This window comes from Triturus cristatus, chromosome 2_2 (assembly GCF_964204655.1).
Source record: "Triturus cristatus chromosome 2_2, aTriCri1.1, whole genome shotgun sequence".
NCBI classification, from domain to species: domain Eukaryota; kingdom Metazoa; phylum Chordata; class Amphibia; order Caudata; family Salamandridae; genus Triturus; species Triturus cristatus.
This window is the reverse complement of record NC_140582.1, coordinates 378647844-378670262: the sequence shown is the minus strand read 5'-3', so window position 1 is coordinate 378670262 and position 22419 is coordinate 378647844.

Genomic DNA, 22419 nt, shown 5'->3' with positions numbered 1-22419 from the left:
CTGTTTTAACACAGGCCTTTGGAGGTAAGTAACGAGTGCGTGCTTATTTTTCTGCTCTTCTTGATCCTCTCGCAAGAGCCCACCCGAGCTGTCTAAGAGGGGTCACGGCTGTGGCCGTCTCCATGAGGCAATCTGATGGGCTCATACTTGATACGGACCTCTCAGTCATGCTGCCCCATGTTGTGGATACTCTTTTTAATAAGACCAAGACACAGCATCTCACCAGTGCACGTCTGACAGGTTATGATCTAACTCTCTTTGCACCACATGTCACGATTAAAAGATGTGCCACTCTGAACCCAGCCATGATACTACCCCTCCCTTCTGAGAATGAGGAAATTGACATACATGATTGTATCTTACGGAAGGAGGAAGAGACGAAAGGATGGGTAGATCTGACTGATGTTCCCTTATCTGACCCCCAAAGGGAACTATATGTCGATGGCTCTTGTTTTATGTTACCAGATGGCACTACAACTGCAGCATATGCAATCACAACACTGTACACAGTAGTTGAGACATCACAAGTTCCCCAGCAGTCTGCACAAGCTGCAGAGCTCATTGCCCTTATTCAAGCCTGTGAGTTGAGTGAGGGACTGGCTGTCAATCTCTATACTGACAGTCAGTATGCCTTCGGAGTCGACCATAATTTTGGGCTGCTCTGGGTAGAGAGAGTGTTTCTCACTTCCCATGGAATGAAGAGCCAGCATGGCCCCCTTATACATAGGCTTTTGTCGGCTGTCTCCCCAAAAAATTGGTGATAGTGAAGTGCAACGCCCACAAGAATATTACTGACAATGTGGTAAAGGGGAACGCCTTTGCAGACCAGACAGCTAAGAAGACAGCCCGGACAAAAAATGAAAAGGATGTTTGTAGCAGGTCCCGCAAGGTGGGTGGCCGAGGTCACCATGTTCGAGGGTATACTAGAAAATGTAAAGGAGATACAGAGTGAGGCAACGATTGAGGAATTAGCAATATGGCAGAAAAGCACGGCACGTTTTGATGAGGAGGGGTGTTGGACTGAGAAGTCAGGGAAAAACGGATGATGGATGCTACCACTAGTCACCATGGCGCACAGGCCAGCTAATATCAGTGCCAAAGGCATTTGTAAGTTGTTAGAACCTGTATGGCAAAACGATAATATCCCAAAGACTGCCGCTCATTTGGTCAAATATTGTATGGTGTGCATGACACACAATCCTGGAAAAGGTACCTCTACGCCACCTGGTAATTTTGTACCTCCCACTTTCCCATTTGATGTCCTCCAGATAGATTACATAGAGATGGATCAAGTTAACAATTTGAAACATGTGTATTGGTTGTTTGTGCATTCAGTAAATGGGTTGAGGCCTATCCCACGAAAGAAAATACAGCCATAGCGACTGCAAAAGTTCTCCTGGAGGAGTTCTTTCCTTGCTTCGGCTTGTCCGTTTGATCTGGAGTGATAACAGAGGTCATTTTAATGCCAAAGTAATTCAGTTAGTTTGTAAGGGACTACATATCAGACAAAAGTTTCAAGCTGCAAAACATCCCCAGTCCGCCGGTTTGGTTGAGCAGTATAATGGTACTCTCAAACTGAAACTGGCAAAGATTCAGCAGACCACAGGGTTGCAGTGGCCAGATGCTTTACCATTAGCTCTTTTGTCCACAAGAACTACAGCGCATTCTAGGAAAGGACTGTCACTCTACGAGGTCGTGTTTGGGTGCCCGGCAAATGTCTGGGGGGTCCCGTGCCCACGTAGATTCTCTGAAATTGAATATCCTCTGTTAGTGGACTATCTGTATGAGTTAACTAAAAGTCTGCGTTCTATTCACCAACAGATCCAGGTTTCTCTCCCGCCAGTACCCGAGGGGCCAGGACCTGATATTAGGCCTGGTGATTTTATCTTAATCTGGAATTTTCAGAGCAAGAAGAACCTTTAGGCCGAGGTGGAAAGGACCAGTCTAGGTCCTCCTTGCCACACGCACAGCAGTAAAGGTCACCGGCCAAAAGAACTGGATTCATAGTCAAACACTGCCACAGAGGGCCTCTACCCTTGCCCTATGATCAATGGGTCAAGGAAGGAATTGGGGCTTGGAGTGAGAGCAAGTCCCACAATTTGTCCCCATTTTGGACGCCAAACTCACGTGGACCAAAACTGAGGTTGAGAATAATGAGGTACTAAATGCAGCAGTGCCTCCAGAGATCAAGGCAATTCAAGAGCCCTTTTCCACTGGCCCCTCTGTGTCTGAGCCCCTTCTTACTGACCCCTCTGTGCCTGGAGTAGCCAGGTACAATGTGCGCCCCTGATGGTGGAACAGTGCACCAAAGCAGAAGTCAGATTAGCAGAATGGAGTGCGCAAATCAGGGTGTACTTTGCTTATAGTACCAACGGTAGTTTAGGGAGAGGCAAGATTGGTGCATTGTTCGGACATTGGACAGGATAGATCGAACGTGCTTCCCTGGAGGGGGAGAACATTATCCTGTGTGATGTGGGATTTCTTCAAGAGCTAGGATTGAACATCTCCACCTCCGGTGCTTAAGAGTGCCAACGTTGTCTTTGCCATCAGTTTTATTGCATTCCTTTTTCCCTGGTTCAACAATGTATTTGTTTGGTCGGCCCATTTCTGAAGAAGAACAGCCGTTTGCATCTCCTTGCCCAGGGCGGGGTTGGTCCACAAAAAGTAAAATATTTCTTGCATCCATAAATGCAATTGCATTGATATTTGTATTAGGGATATCTTGGTTCTTGGAGGAAAAGTATCCTGTGCGCTCTTTGATTGGGACAACACCTGTTCCCCCTGAACACATGTTTGTTACTTTGGCTCCTCAGAAAGGGGAACAACGAAAGACTTACACTGATAATGTTTTTATACAAATGTTGCACCAAGCTCATGATGCATCTAACACAACAAATTGCTGGGCCTGTGGCCTACTCCCCTCGGTTACTCACATAAGCGATAATTTGTTGTCTATGCCTTTGTCGTGCCTAGGAAGTTGTGAGGGATGGTTTGAACTGTTTGTCATGGTGCACTACCATTTTCACCAGTCCACTCAGGTTATGACATCTGCTGATTCTCGCACTGTGGTTGATTATATACGTTTTCATCATGGGTTTACTCCTATAGGCAAGGTAGGTCAGAATATCTCTGGTACTTTGTCCCCAGACTCCTGTATGTAAGTTTAATACCTATGAGTACTTCCAATCATTTCAAGACCGTAATGTCACTAGGGACAAAACAATACTGGTGTCCGTGGGCAGCACTACAGCTGCCTTTTGCGTACAAGGGGAGGGGGAGATAGAGGTGGGGCAAAGTAGATGCAATTTTACCTACCCACTCAGCACAATCAATAGTCCCCCTCTGATCTTACCCCAAAAATGTCTATTTTGTCTGTGGAGCCAGGCATATGTCTGGCTCCCTAGGGGATGGTCTGGCAGATGTACCCTCTCTTTTCTTCTTCCCCGGTGTATGTTGCACTGCCCAATTACCATAAAGATCACCAGTTGCAGCGTAGGAGTATACATTTTCCCGAGTCAGAAGGGTCATTAACACAAAGGATATAGATCAGACAGATACTACCCTGCAACAGTTTGAGGATGCTATGAAGGGTATAGCACCCTTTTGAAGCACCGTGTCTAATAGCCATAACATTCGCCAGTTAACAAGGGTTGTTGAAGGGGTTATTAACATAACGGCTGGTATACTGACAAACATCACTGCTGAGCTCCAGGTCACGATGCTCGTTACCTTGCAAAACCGGATGGTGTTAGACGTCATACTTGCTGATCGGGGAGGGGCCTGTCGCGTCATTGGTAGTAGCTGTTGTGTATACATACCTGACCACGCCCCCAATGTATATGCTGCCATACAGAAATTACACAGACTCTCATCTGATATTCACCAGGAAAACAGTACTTGGACGCTATCTGGGTGGTTTTGGGATCTGTTTGCATCCTGAGGTTGGAAGATCCTTGCTTTCCTAGCTGTAGTCGCTGGTATTTTCCTCACGTGTTGCCTCTGTATACGATGTCTCCCGGCCTGTTGCTCTTATTGTGTTAAACTTCTCACCCCAAAGCAGAAGATGCCCATCCATGATACTAATGCTGTAATTATGACTCGGAAGGAAATAGATAGCTTTATGCAGATAGATGAGGGTATATTTAAGGGCTCATTTTCCCTTGATGCTGAGTCCATGGATTGATCTGGTTTCTGAAGACCATTTTCTTGTATACATGCTATGCTGCCCTCCCTATTTTCTCAACTTCAAATGGTTAGCTTCTGCTAAAAGGAGGGTCTGTTGAAATGTAAATGTTATGCATTCGTATTGCTTGCATATTGCTCTATGTAAAGTTAGCATTCGCGGCACCATTTTAAGTTGAGCCGCCAGTTTGAACTGTGATTGAAACTAACCCTAGCTTGTTGAGAAATGTCTCCATTCATTTATTTTTCCTTTTTCCTCGAGGTTTAACGCTGTCTCACTGAGTACATTGTCCTCATTAGCACATACCTTTCCCACTAGTTGGAGGCCTTCTCCCACCAGCCCAGCTGAATAACCTTCATTTATAGATAGCATGTACCCAGCCTTAGAGTTGAAACTTATCCTGCTGCACCCCTTTGTTTTAGCTGTATGATTCCGGAAATTGCAATTCTGTGCCGTGCCTTTGTTGGTTTGAAATGTACTTAATATATCTTTACGCTGGCTGAAGCCAGTCCCTCTACAGCAATCTAAGGAGGCTGGTCAGACCGGACTCCACTTGAGTGTACCCTTAATAAATACCTTTGGTTTGTTTTCTTTACTGTCTGACCGACTCTTCCTTTGTGAGGAAGGCTGAAAGGTGATCGTGAGTGACTCGAGTGACCCTAATCGGGTCACTTCCTTTGTTCCCTTTAACGCCGGTTTCTGCGATAAAGGGGCATGCAGTGGGTGTTTCTGGGGGCGTTCCCAGTGACATCCATGGCTTTTTGACACTGCCCCAGATTTACGAGAAATCGTAACTCTGAGGTAGCACCAAAAACGTATGCCTCCCCAGGGGAGGCGTAAGGGAGGCACAACGAGGAGAAGTATCTTTGTTTCTCCTCGTTTTTCCTTTTTCTCTGTGTGCTGCATTCTGCAGCACACATAGAAAAAAAAAGAAAATAAAAAGCCTCTTGTGATTGTTTTTGTGCAGGAAGGTTTCCCTTCCTGCACAAAAGTAATCATCCCTGCAATGCAGGCACCCCTGCACCATGGCGCAAAGGGGCCTGCGTTGGCGCACAGCAGCCCATAGTGCGCCAGAGCAGGGGAAAGGACAGGAATGTGCTGTATCTGATAGACACAGCACATTCCTGCCCTTTCCTTTTGCCATAGGGCAGCGCAGCACAGCACGAAGGCCTGCAGCTCTGACCTACGGCAAAACCTCATAAATGAGGCCCTAAAAATATTCAGCTTCCTCCCATGAATACTACTATATTTCAGGAGTGCCCTGGAGATGGTTAGTCAAAATGAATAGGAGTGTTATTTTTACAGTATCAACTCTTTTGTTAACACATACTGAGGAAAAACTAGGCGCCCCAAACTTGTTATTTGGTCATGGTTGCTTTCTGCTTGTATAAAATATATAACACCCCCTACCCTTCCAATGAAGGTTTGGCGAACCCTCAGGCAGAGTCTGACAGCGCTACAAAAGCTGTGGTGTTCGTATCTGCCTACGGGAACCGTCCTTGAGTGGGTCACCTGTACATAGACATAGGCACTACTTTCAATGTTAGTGAATGCTTGGAAGAGTGCTCATTTTTAATGGGGGCATGCCTGCTTGACGATGACGTACCCACTGCAGTTCCACACATGCACAAACCAAGGCTATGATTCATTTTTCCTAACCTGTTCCTTCATTTTACCATAACCTAGTCTCTTAACATAACAGTTTTCATCATATTTCTTATGATCACTAATGCAGAACGTACTTTATTTATTTTAACCCCATTCTTGTCTGCACTGTTAAATGTTAAACCTAGAGCAGGGACCAGTTTCATGCTGAAAATGAGAGCTAAGTGTCGGAGCCGATTGAGGTCATACATGATTTGGATTCGATTTCCACACATTCCGAATTCTTTTTCGAATGTTTTAGTGCGTTGGGTGCAGTTTAAGTGGCATCATATCAAACGAGAGGAAAGCACCGCTCCAGTTCTTCTAATGCTGTACGTGCTCATTCCTCACAATTCTTTTTTTGTGTTATTGGTTTGCAAATTTCAGAGTTATGATTCGAAAGGCTGCAATTTTAAACATATATTCTGGACAAAATTGTTGGAGATATGCCAAGAGCAATTAAAATACAATTAGCCTTTCCTGGAGAATCATTTATTTTACTAAACTGTCATGAACATCCACATTAGCCGGTCACCTGGGGCGGCTTCGGCGTCTTAAGTAAAGCCTGCTTGATCTGTAATTCAGTGTGATGAACCATTCCCGTAGGCTGCAAAAACCTGTCATTTTAGCTTCCATCTCCCCCTTTTTTCCTGAGCAGGGAATACGGCTGCAGCTGCTACGGCCGGTAGCACTGCTCCTCTGTGGCTGCATTCACGGCAGGACCACCAAAAGAAGGGATTTAGACCTTGCCTTTCTTTCTAACTAACCTGAAACAATTACTAAAAGCTACAGAATTATACATTAGTGTCACACAGGTTAAGTCGGGTGAGTGTCAGTTAAGGTGCTCTCTTTTCTGAATTAACCTTGTGTCATTACTAATTCATATGCGACCTTCTGCTAGAAGCATCAGTGGCGTACTTAGAATGGCTTGTTGTTTGAATCTCTACCCTAAAAACATTTCAAGCTTGCTGTCCATCAATATTCATTAATGCGAGTGCAGGCCGTTTCATAGAAATCAGAGAAATACTTTTTCGTTGTCTTTTTCATGAAATGATCTTAGGGCTCAGTCTCAAAAGAGGAATGTGTTACTTTAATACCCATGCCTCCTATGTGACTGGCTTATGATGATGATGATAATAATATTAATAATAATAATAATAATAATAATAATAATAATAATAATAATAATAATAATAATAATAGTAATAAGTATAATCATTTTCCTGTTTGGATCCACTGGACCAATAGGTGCCAGGAGGTTGTTTCTAGGCATGTGGTTTCACTTTCCTGCCTCAACCCTCTCTAACCCTCTCTCTCCTCAATTCCCTTCCCTTCCCATGTCCTTCATTCTCGTCAAATTCTTATCGCTGCTTCAGATTCAACGATTACTTTGCGATATCTGCCCATTATGTTGACAAAAAAAATGGAAATTTAACAGGCAACAACAAAATTAGTAGTAATTTTGTTTTAAATGTCTTCAATTGTGTTTGCCGGTTGCCAATAATATAGATAGGCCAATATGGATTTGCCTTTTCTCCACAATGTTTCCCCTATTAAATCATGCCTCCCATTCTCTGTGACTGGATGTGGGGATGCCTTCCAGGGGTGGTTTCAGCTGGTTGATATCAGATGATTGGATGGGCTTTACAGGTTCAGATGACTGGTATTTCCTGTAATGTAAGACATTACTGATGATGGTTTTCTCATAGATTGTACAGTCGCCATAGTAGACTTAGCCTGTGAAAAACACAGGGGTTTTTCTGCCATCAAAGCATCTTATTTGCGAGTGTGTCACTGACAAACTATTACAAATTCTCCAGGAGTTCACGCTAAGTTTTGGCATTTCATCAACAATGTGCTTAACATATTGCATGGATTTGGGCTTTTCATATAAAAACAGCAAAGAGCTTCCAACTCGTTGACCCCTGTGTGGCAATTGGAAGGTTGGTAGGTTCAACTAATTTGACCGAAAATGAGCTCAGAAGAACATTTGCCAGTTGAACCATGAAGGGCATTACGGTAATCAGGAGGAACTTTGCATAAAGCAAGGTTCAGTGACACTGATGTCATCTTTGCCTATTGCACTGATTTCTTTATGGCGGCCTTGAACAGTTGGGTTGTGGCCAAAGCATTATTAGTTTCCAATTTTCACGCTCTTATTTACTAGATAAATATCATCAACTCCTTAGCATGGATCGCTAGACTATCAACAGATTGGCAAAAGTACCATCAATGACAGGGAGAAGTGCAATTGCTGAATGGACTTGAAATTTCAGCAGAAATACAGAGTATTTTTCAGTCATAAATAGCAAACAATGTCTACACTTCAAGTGCCCAATAGACCTGAACATCAACCTCTGACTAAACAGAGATTGGAAGTTCAGACATTCGTAGCTTATCAGGTGGCGAATCGTCTCCACCCCTTAGATGTATCTATATTTTTGCTTCAACCAAAGCATCAAGCTATGAGAACCACATATTTTCTCTTAAAAAATTGTTGGTGGGAAATATTCTTGGTGACTTTCTGGGTATGGTAATGACATTTCCTCCTGACATCTGTGTATAAGTTGTAACTTCCAGCGCACTCATGTATTCTTGTGTAGTTCAATGGTCAAACGTGTGCTTAGTATTAGCTTGCTGTGGAAGTATGTCCCCCTAATCCTGGGTATTAATCAAACAAGTATTCAAGCACTTTCCCAGTCTGAGATCATGTCCCCTCCTGAAGCACTGCTAATCAGGGCTATTCAGGTACCAATGGTCTCCACATGGTAATCAAATGATCATGTGTAAAAATATGGTTCCTCCATGAAATAAATCATCTTCTCAATTGATTTTGTTTGACTGTTTTGTATTTATTTGATGTGGTGCTTAAACATGAATCCAATATAGTGATAAACATGGAAACTTGATTCTTCCAATACATTTAGGGTCAACCCGACCCGTTTAGAGGATTTCCCTATAGAACTAAAGTAAAGCCAACCATTCTGATACATACCATTGTCAGAAAACCAATAAAGGTTACACTTAAACTCATAAATACATTAAACTCGCAATTTTAAATGTGAACAAATTTGCATCCCCATGTGCTCTTGGTATGAAAAGAAACTCCAACTAAAACCAAAAAACAACACTCATGCAATTGCTAATATAACAAGCATTTGCAATGCAATAGGTCTCGCATTTATGTGAGTTTAAGGTATTGGCATTGTAAATGACAATGCCTATTATTTTTGTTTTTTAAAACGTAAATAAAAGGCATGGTCATTTACAATGCTAATACCTTTAACTCACGTAAATGCGAGACCTATTGCATTGCAAATACTTGTTTAAGCTTAAATCTGAGCGCTGCGCCACTTTAAGGACACCGCCCTCTTTTTTTTTTAAACTTTACCACTGAGTGCTGTGTCCTTGAAGCGAGTGCCGCGCTCAGTGTTAAAGTAAAAAAATAAAGAAAGACTCTGAGCGTGGTGCCCTTGAAGCAGCGCCATGCTCAGTTTTACAGTAAAAAATACAAAAATCAAACAGAGCTCGGTGTTCCTGGAGGAGTTACCGCGCTCATTATAAAAGTTTTACAAACATTAAACAGAGTGCGGTGTCCCTGAAGCGGGCACCACGTTCACTATGAAAGTTTAAAAAAATAAAAATTAAACAGAGCGTGGTGTCCCAGAAGTGGACGCCGGTCTCAGTATTAAATTAAATTAAATGAATAAACTGAGCGTGGTGTTCCTAAAGCGGGTGCCACATTTAGGATACCAATAAAAAAAAAAAGAAATAGCAGCCGCCTTTGGCCCCATAAGTGGCCATAAACAAAATAGTGCTCACTCCCTAGATAAAGCCAACCATGTACGGAGCCAAGTAAAAGATCCAGTCGTCATGGGCGGTCACAAATGGAGACAGGGCGGTTACAAGGAGGGACTAACAAGCCTCCTAATGAATCAGAAGCTAGCATTTACCAAGGACAATGACACCAGCCAATCAAAAATATGGGAGGAGAGAAGGCAAGGCTTACACAGCATACTCGACTACTGCATGCCTCACAGACCGAGCAGTGCATGCTCGCTGCCACTAGACTCAACCTAAAAAATAGCATGGGAATGATAAAGGACATACAAATATGAGAATATGGGTGCTTATAGTGCAGAATGCATGCTTCTGTAAAGATGAGAGAATCGTATTAACAATAACAAAGAAATAGTACGTGATATTCTAACAAGTAATTAGTGCAGTCACCATTGTTTGCTCCAATTGCATTCTTTTAATCTCAAAGGAAAGTGAGTAAAACTCCGAAAATCATTAATGGTGAAACTGCCCTGTATGATAAAAGCACTGCATGCGCTATCCCCTTGATGTAACCATTGCTTGTACTACTCGTTTCTGTGATCAAAAAGTGCCCATGTGAGTCTCTTTCATGTCTATGAATGTGACCAGAAAGTACCTTTTTGCATCCATTTTTAAAATGAGCAGTGGCGTGCTCATGTGAGAGTTGAAAGCAAAAGAGGACACTTAAGTAATATGACAAAAATCAAGACCCCATCTTGGAAGAGTGTGAATACTGAGATTGACTTTTTTTGCACATGAATCAAGGTGAATATACAAGATCTAGTTAAATCATTTGAGAAAGTAAACAATACAACAGGAAAAAAGCAAATGTGATCGTTCATACACATTGTTCCGAAACGTTATCATTCCTTTGAAATTTAGGCATTAACTGTAAAAAAGCAAGAAAATACCAACTAGTCATTAGGTCCTTTTGGTGTGATGGAATCCAGCATCTTTATCCAATATACCTCTCTTCTCAAGAGAACCTTTATTTGTCCATTCCCATTAGAATCAAACACTGCCTGGACTTCCGTCATCTGACGATGTATTCTTAGTCTATTGGCTAGCAGATGGTCATATTTGTCTACGCTTACATAATACATGTGGTGAAGCCGGAGAGCTGTATATTCTGCTCTGTCCAGGTCAATCCCCGCCAATTTAGAGCAGGACTATTCCAGTTTCCACCGTATGCATGGAGCACCTGTGTGCGTGTGAATGGGCTCTAGTTTCTGAACCTGAGGAGTCAAATGCTCCCATTTATATTTATGTTGCTTATTATTGGTGTAGGAAGGTGGAATCTGAGTGCATGGTTGCCCCCATTTTTTCCTGGTGTTTTGATGGTTTTTGACTAGTCTGTCTGGGATCTTGCTATTCAGGACCCCAGCCTATCTGCTTACTCCCTTAAACATGGAGTGCATATTAGATGCACTAGTGATTGGATACTGTGGTACCTTATGAGCCCCTAGTATATGGTACCTTAGGTACCAAGGGCATAGGTACTTCACAGGCCTACCAGGGGCTGAAGCATGTATTATGCCACCCCTGGGAAGCATACTAAATCTGACACCACAGGCCTGCTACTGCAGCCTTGGTGAGGTAGTGTTAGCACTCCCCACTGAGGTATAGGTTCCCTATATCTCACCTTACACACACATATAAACCTATCAGTCACCCCTAAGGCAGGCCCTAACAATCCTGAGGGCAGGGTGCTTGGTTTCCATGTGAGGGGGTGCCTCTGCCTGAGCAGGGCCCCTCTGCAGCTCCCAGAGTGTATTCTCTGTAGCTGTTTGTGGATGCGGTTAAACCACATGCTCTTAAGTGCATTATAACCTAGCGGTAGATGCTAACTTTGGGATGGCTGCATCAAAACATGTTGTGTTTGGTGTCAAACGCTTTGGAATCATACCCCCACACATTGTAACTCGTGTGGGAGTATGATCCCACCCTTCTAGAGGGATAGACATGCACCCACTGTGGAAACACTGTAGAATCCTGAAGAGCCCTGGCATCACAAAATGGATGCCACCAGCACAGACTCTGGGCTGCCCTCCTGCTGCTGACCGAAACTCGCAGTGGAGGAGGCCCAACAATAGGCATCCTGTCACAGGGAGGTGTAACCACCTTCCAGACAGGATTTAGTGTATTGTGACTGGGTGGGCGCACTCCTAGAGTGCTTTGAAGTCCTGCACTGGGGGAGCAGTAGGCTCCTCTGTGCATATGCCAGCTCAAACCGGTTCAGGGGCTACCAGCCCCTGCTCTGGCATGAAACTGGACAAAGGGAAGTAGGTGTAGCCACCCACTCCCCTGACCCTCCCATTGGAGTGGTCATAGAGCTAGTCCCTCCCTTCCTTTCAGTATAAGTTAGGGAACCCTTGCCATTGCAAACTAGATATCCCTGGACGACACTCTGAAGAAGAATCCTGGACCTTCGACGTTCCACTACCTTTGGAAGACTGAATAATCTCCCTTGGAGTCCAGGAGTGACTCCCCTGCTTGGCAGGCACCAAAACTTTGCATCAACAGTCACAAACTTTCCCGTTCCTGCCAGAGTCCAAAGTCCCTGCAGCCCTGGAAGTGGATTTCCTTACTTCTGAACGGCCATCGTGAGTCTCCAGCAAAGCTGAGGTGAGTGGACCCCACGAGTGATGAGGAACAGTAATATCCTGGTAGCATGCACTATTGTCCAGTGCAACCCCTTCACGGCATTCTATGAACGTGTACTTTGGACCACATGTGGCTCAAGCCTCCAGCAGAATTTCCTCTGAAAATCTGAGGCCTACCTTGTCCCGAGTGACCGTGGGCTCCTTGTATGTGAATCCTTCTGAGGCGTCTTCGTGATCCCTTGCCTGTTGGCTTGTGGGTCCCCTGAAGACTTTTCTACAGAACCAAAGGGATCCCCCAATTGCTCCAGGCCTGTCCTGACTTACCCTTGCTGGGTGAGTCCCTCAGACCTTGCTGGTCTGCACCGCTGACTTTCTTCACTTCCCACAAGACTTGCTGTTGCCAAGGCTTGTTGGCTCCAATACGGTTGCCTACACCTCAGTAAGCTGCAGACTTTGTGGGACACTCTGAATCCAGCTCCTGGTTGTCGTCGATGCCTTCTGGACCTCGTGGCTGAAGAGTCAAGACACCCGTGATCACCTGAAATCACCCGACTACTGTGGGCATCCAGCTTCCTGGCCCCGGGTCACTGGCAAGTGACTTTGAACACTGTCTCCTCTGCTTTCAGGTCTTCTTTGTTCAGAATCCAGCCTTGGATTCCACCGGACACTTCTCCTGTCTTCACAAGCAGCAAGTCTTCTTTGGCTCCCATTGAAAACGACGCCGCGACCCGACACCAAAAGTCAACTATGCACCCGGCTTCCCTGGGTGAGGTAACTCGAGTTATCCGGTGCTCCTGTGTGTGTTGGCTCTAGAACTACTTACCCTGTAAGTGACTTGCTTGTAGACTCTCCTGAAGTATCCCAAAACTTTAAAACTCCAACCGCGACTTGCTCCATTGAAGTCTATTGGAATCCGCGGCTGTGTTCTCACACTGCATGTGTCTTCCGTGGGTCCTTTAATTACCTGTCGTGGGCGGATTAGTGAGGCCCAGCACTTCTGAAGACCTTAGGCCTTCTCCCTTCTCAAGTCGTTCTTCTTATACCTCTTTTTTAGTATATGGTCTGGTACACCCCTAGGGCCCCAGCCATATAAGTGCTTAATTTGTTGTGAAACGTTGATTTGTCAATATGCCCTTGACTTCTAATCTCATAAAGTAATTAGTAGAGTGTGTTTAGTAATAAATACATATATATTTTATATATATATATATACCTGTGTGGTGTCCTTTCATTTAGTGATTCAAGAGATTTTAAGGTAAAACAAACTGCTTTACATTCCTCTGAGACTTAGCCTGAAGGCTGCTCTCCACAGCTACCACTAGGATAGCTTTCTTTAAAAGGTTGTCTTAAACCTATCTACCATAAGAGTCGAATTTTACTGCTGCAAGGTGGCCACTTTAATTAGTTATCAGCATATACCAGGCCAACTTCTCACAGTGGTGGGCAGCGTGTGGGATTACAGCTTGCCATTGTTTTACCAGAAAACCTCTATTTGAATTACTAACTGAAAACCACTATAGGTACTCAAGGTACATATAAAGTCAAGCTTAGTATCAATAAGTTCTACTGAACTTAGAGCTGTGTGTGAAGGGATAGCACACCCTTGCTACAGCTCAAGCTAAGATCAGTAGGCCACAAACTAGTGTATGTAGTACAACACTGCACAACACTAGAATGTCCTTAAGGGTTGGAGCCAGTGGGTCCACCCAGCCTCAGTATAAGCACATTACTTTCTTTGACTTGAAAGCCATGTATGCTGCAAGGCACCTGAGGATAGGACAGAGTCCCTCCACACTACACCTGATAGATCTGCTGACAGCAGATGATCTTAAATTAGCTCCAGGAGCTAAGGGGTCTGAATCAGGGGGTGGGTCAGCTATAGTCTCTGGGTCAGATGATGAAAATCAAGATGACCCGGACTCTGTGGTTGAAGGGCCAGACCCACATGGGTCTGAAAAAGACAGAGGAATTCTCCCTAAGAGAACTGACAGAGTGGAAGAGGGGTATAGGTCTCCTTCAAGGGAATCTGACCACTCATATCACTCTGGCAGGGAATCTGTCCAGCTGAGGAACGTATGCCTTCCTAGAAGAGAGACCTCCTCTGAAAGAATGTACAAACTGCTGCAGTATGAGGAAGCAAGAGTTGCCCTCAAGGACAAACAGTTGGCATTAGATAGAGAGGCCTTTGAGCTCCAGAGAGCTTCTAGAAAAGAGGGGTGAGAACCCCCTGGTGGCAGCAACAGTGTCCCTAGAGTCAGAGATTACATTCCAGACCATAGGAACCTGTCCAAGGTTGTTCCTCCCTACCAGAGTGGGGATGATATCCACAAATGGATAACTGCTATGGAGAGGGCCTGTAGAGTACAACAGGTCCCCCAAAAGCAGTGGGAAGCAATCTTGTGGCTCTCCTTTTCAGATAAAGGTAGAGGCAAGCTCCTCACTGTTAGAGAAGAGGATGCTGATGATTATGAAGTCCTGAAGAGTGCATTAATAGATGAGTTTGGCTTAACCACTGAGCAGTACAGGTTGAAGTTCAGAGATACCCAGAAGGCACAGACACAGGACTCGGTGGACTTTGTAGATTGTGCTACCAAGGCTCTGGAGGGTTGGATAATTGCCAGTAGGGCAACTGACTTTAAAGGATTGTATAATTTGATTCTGAGAGAGCAGATCATTAACACTTGTCAAAACCAGCTCTTACACCAGTACCTGGTGGACTCTGATCTGACCTCTCCCCAAGAACTGGGAAAGAAGGCAGACAAATGGGTCAGAACCAGGGTGAGGCCCAAGAACCAAGGTAGTGACCAGAAGAAAGATTCCACTAAGCCCAAAGAGAAAGGTGGGGATAATAAAACAGAAAAGTCCTCTGAAGGGCCCCAAAAACCCAGTTCTGGGGGTGGGTCCCAAAATCTTTCCTCTTCCAATAAGAAACCATATTGCCTTGTGTGCAAACAACCTTGCCACTCGAAAGCTGACTCCAGCTGTCCAAAGAATGGCAATAAAGAAAATGTTCCTTCCACTGCAGCTCCAATACCTCCTGTTACTACCAGTAGTAATCCCCCATGTGGTGGGAGTGCACCCAAAAACTTAGTTGGGTTTTCTTGGGGAACTCAGGTGGACTCTGGCCTAACCAGCTCCCCTACACAAGCAGCTCTAGTCTGTGATGGTGGCACGGGGTTTGCCAACTTTACCATGAGTCCCAATACTTTGGGCAGGTACAGACAAGAGCATATGATCAATGGTCAGAAGGCTGTTGCCTACAGGGACACAGGGGCTAGTGTCACCATGGTGACAAAGAGATTAGTGCCCCTAGAACAGCTTTTACCTGAGTTTAGATACCAGGTGACCAATATTGATGAAATTAGGACAGACCATCCCATGGCAGTGGTAAATCTCAGCTGGGGAGGGGTCACTGGCCCAAAGAGAGTGGCAGTGTCCCCAACCTTGCCTGTAGATTGTCTACTGGGGAATGTTCTGGAAATCTCAGCCTGGGCTGCTGTGGATCACAATGCCCATTTAAGAATGTTAGGCATCACTGAGAGAGTGGATGAGACCCTGAGGCCCTCACCTCCACCCCAGGAGAAATTAAGGGGAGTGAAGCCTGAAACAATGGATCACTCCACACAAACAGAGAGCATAGGGGGTGAGGAACAGTCCTTCCCCCAATAGACTAAAGGTAAGCGTCAGCTTTCTAAGGGAACTAATCCTGCCCCTTGTGAAGTAACTGCCCCAGAAGTGGTCAGGTCTGTCCTGGCCACATCTCTGATGGCAGGGGATCCTTCCAAGGTGGTACCCAGTCTGGAGCAGGTATCCTGTCCCTCTCTACCCTGCCTCAGTCAGCCCAGGGCCGCAGAGGTCAGGGAGCTCAGTGGACCCTTAGTGGGCCCCTGTCCAGAGGAACCCCCTCATCAACAGATTAGGGACACCCAGCAGAGTACTTCTAGCCAGGTGAATATTCCTCTACACACTGAGGGATCTCCCTTACCCCTAGGTACAGGTATACCACAAATGGACTCTGTTGGGCACAGGGAGACCTGGGACATAGTTGCCGCAAACTTTCCAATGCCCTCCACTACTCCAACCAGAGGGACCCAACCACCAGCTGTAGGCAGCCAGAGGTTGACCCTTAGGGCTAGATATGACACAGTCATGAACAGAAAGGCTTCCATGGTGACCAGTGTCCTGAGGATGTTGAGACCACCCCAAATGGGGCCTCACTTCCAGACTCAGACACCCCGCCAGCCTGTTTCTGTACCAAAACACAATGCAGGTATTTTCCCTAGACTTTGGAGAAACTCCAGAACCCCTTGGGGTAGGATTTCCCAAGTGGACCATGAGACAGGGAGCAACCATGCTAGTGCAGGTTCTTCCTCATATGGCCACTCAGGAAATAAAGGCTTATCTGGACAAGGTTAGCCTTATCTCCTTTCGTTTGGGGAGGGGGGGTTATGTAGGAAGGTGGAATCTGACTGCATGGTTGCCCCCATCTTTTCCTTGTGTTTTGATCGTTTTTGACTAGTCTGGCTGGGATCTTGCTATTTAGGACCTGAGCCTATCTGCTTACTCCCTTAAACATGGAGTGCATATTAGATGCACTAGTGATTGGATACTGTGGTACCTTATGAGCCCCTAGTATATGGTACCTTAGGTACCAAGGGCATAGGTACTTCACAGGCCTACCAGGGGCTGAAGCATGTATTATGCCACCCCTGGGAAGCAGACTAAATCTGGCACCACAGGCCTCCTACTGCAGCCGGGGTGAGGTAGTGTTAGCACTCCTCACTGAGGTATAGGTTCCCTATATCTCACCTTACACACACATATAAACCTATCAGTCACCCCTAAGGCAGGCCCTAACATTCCTGAAGGCAGGGTGATTGGTTTCCATGTGAGGGGGTGCCTCTGCCTGAGCAGGGCCCCTCTGCAGCTCTCAGAGTCTATTCTCTGTAGCTGTTTGTGGATGCAGTTAAACCATATACTCTTAAGTGCATTATAACCTAGCGGTAAATGCTAACTTTGGGATGGCTGCATCAAAAAATGTCATGTTTGGTGTCAAACGCTTTGGAATCATGCCCCCACACCAGTAACTTGTGTGGGAGTATGATCCCACCCTTCTAGAGGGATAGACATGTACCCACTGTGGAAACACAGTAGAATCCTGAAGAGCCCTGGCATCACAAAATGGATGCCACCAGCACAGACACTAGGCTGCCCTCCTGCTGCTGACCGAAACTCGCAGTGGAGGAGGCCCAACAATAGGCATCCTGTCACAGGGAGGTGTAACCACCTTCCAGACTGGATTTAGTGTGTTGGGGCTGGGTGGGTGCACTCCTAGAGTGCTTTGAAGTCCTGCACTGGTGGAGCAGTAGGCTCCTCTGTGCATATGCCAGCTCAAACCAGTTCAGGGGCTACCAGCCCCTGCTCTGGCGTGAAACTGGACATGGGGAAGTGGGTGTAGCCACCCACTCCCCAGACCCTCCCATAGGAGTGGTCATAGAGCTAGTTCCTCCATTCCTTTCAGTATAAGTTAGGGAACCCTTGCCATTGCAAACTAGATTTCCATGGACGACGCTCTGAAGAAGAATCCTGGAACTTCGACGTTCCACTACCTTTGGAAGACTGAAGAATCTCCCTAGGAGTCAAAGAGTGACTCCTCTTTTTGGCAGGCACCAAAACTTTGCTTCAACAGTGGCAAACTTTCAAGCCCTGGAAGCAGATTTCCTGACTTCTCAATGGCCATCGTGAGTCCCCAGCAAAGCTGAGGTGAGTGGACCCCACGAGTGATGAGGAACAGCAATACCCAGTACCGTGCACTATTGTCAAGTGCAACCCCTTCACGACGTTCTACAAACTTGTGCTTTGGACCACGTGTGGCCCAAGCCTCCAGCAGGATTTTCCCCGAACATCAGAGGCCTACCTTGTCCCGAGTGACCGTGGGCTCCTGGTGAGTGAATCCTTCCAAGGTGTTTTTGCGATCCCTTGCTGGTTGGCTTGTGGGTCCCCTGAAGACTTTTCTACAGAACCAAAGGGCTCCCCTGGTTGCTCCAGGACTGCCCGGACTTACCCTTGCTGGGTGAGTCCCTCAGACCTTGCTGGTCTGCACCGCTGACTTTCTTCACTTTCCACAAGACTTACTGTTGCCAAGGCTTGTTGGCTCCAATTTGGTTGCCGACATCGCAGTAAGATGCAGACTTCGTGGGACACTTCGAATCCAGCTCCTGGTTGTCGTCGACACCTCCTGGACCTCGTGGCTGAAGAGTCAAGACACCCATGATCACCTGAAATCACCCGACTACTGTGGGCATCCATCTTCCTGGCCCGGGTCACTGGCAAGTGACTTTGAACACTGTCTCCTCTGCTTTCAGGTCTTCTTTCTTCAGAATCCAGCCTTGGATTCCACCGGACACTTCACTTGTCTTCACAAGCAGCAAGTCTTCTTTGGCTCCCATTGAAAACGACGCCGCGACCCGTCACTTAAAAACACGTATGCACCTGGCTTCCCTGGGTGAGGTAACTCGAGTACTCCGGTGCTCCTGTGTGTGTTGGCTCTAGAACTACTTACTCTGTAAGTGACTTGCTTGTAGACTCTCCCGAAGTATCCTAAAACTTTCAAATTCCAACCGCGACTTGCTCCATTGAAGTCTATTGGGATCCGTGGCTGTGTTCTCACACTGCATTCGTCTCCCGTGGGTCGTTTACTTACCTGCCTTGGGTGGATTAGTGAGGCCCCAGCATTTCTGAAGACCTTAGGCCTTCTCCCTTCTCAAGTCGTCCTTTTTATACCTCTTTTTTAGTATGTCCTTGACTTCTAATCTCATAAAGAAATTAGTAGAGTGTGTCTAGTAATACATATATATATATTTTATATATATACCTGTGTGGTGTCCTTTCATTTAGTGATTCAAGAGATTATAAGGTAAAACAAGCTGCTTTACATTCCTCTGAGACTTAGCCTGAAGGCTGCTCTCCACAGCTCCCACTAGGATAGCTTTCTTTAAAAGGTTGTCTTAAACCTATCTACCAAAAGAGTCGAATTGTACTGGTGCAAGGTGGCCACTTTAATTAGTGACCAGCATATACCAGGCCAACTTCTCACAATTGGATGTTGAGATTGCGATCAGTTCACCTTTGACCAGATGCTTGTCCGCACTGTGCAATCATTGAGAACGGCATCTTGCACAGTGCGAACAGGGTACTACGCAGTTCGCGAAGTGCTACGTGTAGCTCGCGTAGTGCGAAGTGCACTTTGCGTAGCTTCGCGTAGTGCTGCTTTGCGAACTACGCCCAGGGTTAATTATATGTACCCCTGATAAACTCATCTCTATGGACCCTTAATGGCGGAGACCCACTTGATGTTGCGGCAATGTAGCAGTTTCTAGAGCCAGGCCAGCTAGCAATCAAATCCAGTGTGTCTGGGCTGCCATCTTGCACTGGCCGCATGGCCAATCTCTCCTCACTAGTTTCAGTGGCAGCAATATGGCGAGGCAAGAAGAAGCGCTCTGGCGATGCCTCCTTAGTTGTCTGGGTCGGACCGCTGCAATTTAGGCCTCAGAGGCTGGCAGGAACTCTCTAGGTTGAGAGGGACCTATGTCGAGGACGGAGGAGAATTGAAGAACGTCCTAACCATCCGCCATCTTGGCCATGCACCTTGAGAACATCAGGATGCCAGTGGAACATCGATCATGAGGATGCTGAGGATACATCAATCATGAAGGTGTTGGAAGGACATCAGTTATGAGGGTGCTGAGGGAACATCGTCATGAGGATGCTGAGGAAACATCAGTCATGAAGTGGTGGGGGACATAAGTTACGAGAGTGCTGGGGAAACATCAGTCATGATATCATAGCGTGCCTTAAAGGGAATGACCTACAGGGCATGATTTATCTGAGTGACTGGCATGAAAGGAACAAGCCAGGTGAAAGGCATGAACATTGCTGACTGGTTCCCAAAACTGATCTTCAGTTTCATACCTTTTCTCAGCTTTTAAGTAAAACAAGCATGTATTCTCACACGTAGAAGCAAGGATTCTCTGTCCCTCAAATTCCAAATGACCATCCAGTGTTCCGGTTGAGGGAGGGAGAGCAGGACGGGTCTGGGCTCAATAGGGCTTCAACAGGGACAAAGGAATCACTGGATTAACAGGTGAATCTTCTGGAAGACGTAATTCTACAGCTACTGAGTTAATGACTCATTCAATAAAAAAGGAACCCACAAATATGAGTAGTAGCTTAGGTGGCCCCTATAATCGCAGGTATTTAGTGAACAGCCAAACTTGGTCCCCAAAATTGCAATCCAGCTACTGTTGTCGATGTCTGTTAGCATACTTTTTCATACACAACTTAGCGTGATGCAGATGTTCTAACACCTGCTGCTGTAGATCAGTCAGGTGTTTAACAAAGTCTTATATGGCAGGTACCTTTTCAGAGTCCATCTCAACATTTTTGGGAAACATATGAGAATGTGTATCTGTTACACAATAGAAAAATAGAAATCCCAGTAACTAAATGCTGTGAGTTATTATAGGCAAATTCAGCAAAAGGTTACAAGGATTCCCAACCTTAGGAAAAGAGGTCAGTAGACATCTCAGTGTCTGTTTCAAAACCATGTATACCCACTCCGTCTGCTCACCAGTTTGTGCATTATAGGCAGCTGAGAGTAGAGCATCAGTGTCCAATGATGTGCAAAGACTGTGGCAAAATTGTGAAATTAATTGCGGGCCCCCATCAGAACGGATGATTGGGGGGGTCCATACAACCACATGATTTGTTGAATAAACAGCATTGTGAGGGTCTTAGCAGCATGTATTTCTTTTAGGAAGAAAGATCTCCTATCATCCAAATAGCAGCATTGCCATTGAAGTTGGGGAAGTATGTAATAAAGCCCCTGCTTATGGTATGCCAAGGATTTTGGGTCACAAGCAAGGTTTGTATATGTTTTGATGGGGGGAATTATTTTGAGAACATATTGGGCAGTGATGTACATTATTGGATAATGTGGTCCACCAAACTCATTGCTGACAATTTGCTAAAGTATTTTGGATTTCTGGATGACTTGCTAATGGTGTATCATGAAACCAGGTCTTATTTCTTTTGTGGGGACATATAAAATGGTACCATGTTAAGGAAGCTAATTGTGCACATGATTATCCTCTCTAGACACCCAAGAGTTATTTTCTTCTTGACTCATACTCTGCCTAATTCTATCCAAGAACGACCCTGGGTCTGTCCTAAAGTGTCTTGATTAGTGACACCCCATCTAGCTAGAAAATCAGCCTCAATCTGTTGTGTGTCTGGCTGAAGGTATTGTTGCCATTCTTGAAAGCATAATTTAATGGCAAATGATTCTCGTTTGGCAGCAGAGTAATTGTCCTCTGTTGACAATAATCCTTTGATAAAATGGGGAACTAGGTGCATGTGTTCTGTTGTGCTATCACGTTGTGATAATATACCACCCACAGCTACCTCGGAGGTATACGCCTCCATGAGAACGGACTTCGTGGTGCCTGGATGTCTGAGTGATGACAGGCGTAGTGCATCTCTCCTTAACTAAGTGAAAGTCATCATCGACCTCTTTGGACCTCTCAAAAGCTACCTTCTTTCTTTTCAATTTGGCAAAAAGAGAATGTTCTGTCTCAGGCTCTGAGGGAGCACTATTAAAGCAATGTGTCTGTCCATAATGCGATCGATCTCAAGGTACCTAGATGGAGGGACCAGTCAAAAGCAGGCTTGTGCATCTGAGGCAAAGAGATTCCTAAAATAGCGCCAAAGGTAGTGGTGTCAATGAAATCAAAGGTCAAAGTCTCAGTATGCCATTTCTTCCATACTAAGGATTTGGTATACAGTCATCCCAGAAGAGAGCTTGCAGTCATCTACAGCTCTAAAGATCTAAGAAATTTCATGTGGCCCCGGAATCTACAAGCATGGGTAAAATCTGCCATGGTTTGGTGTGCAATGATAAGGGTGACTGGTATTTTTAAATGTCGTGGAACTTTCTGAGAGGTATTGGTCTGGTAAATGGAGGTTGGTTCAAGAACCACACGCTCACTGAGTCACCCCTATGTTAATGTCAACTGGGCACTCTGGGCCCGATTCACAGAACTAACTTAAGACAAAATCCTAAACTTACTACCATTTTCGTATTCACAGAAGGCACTTACTCATTTTGGTATT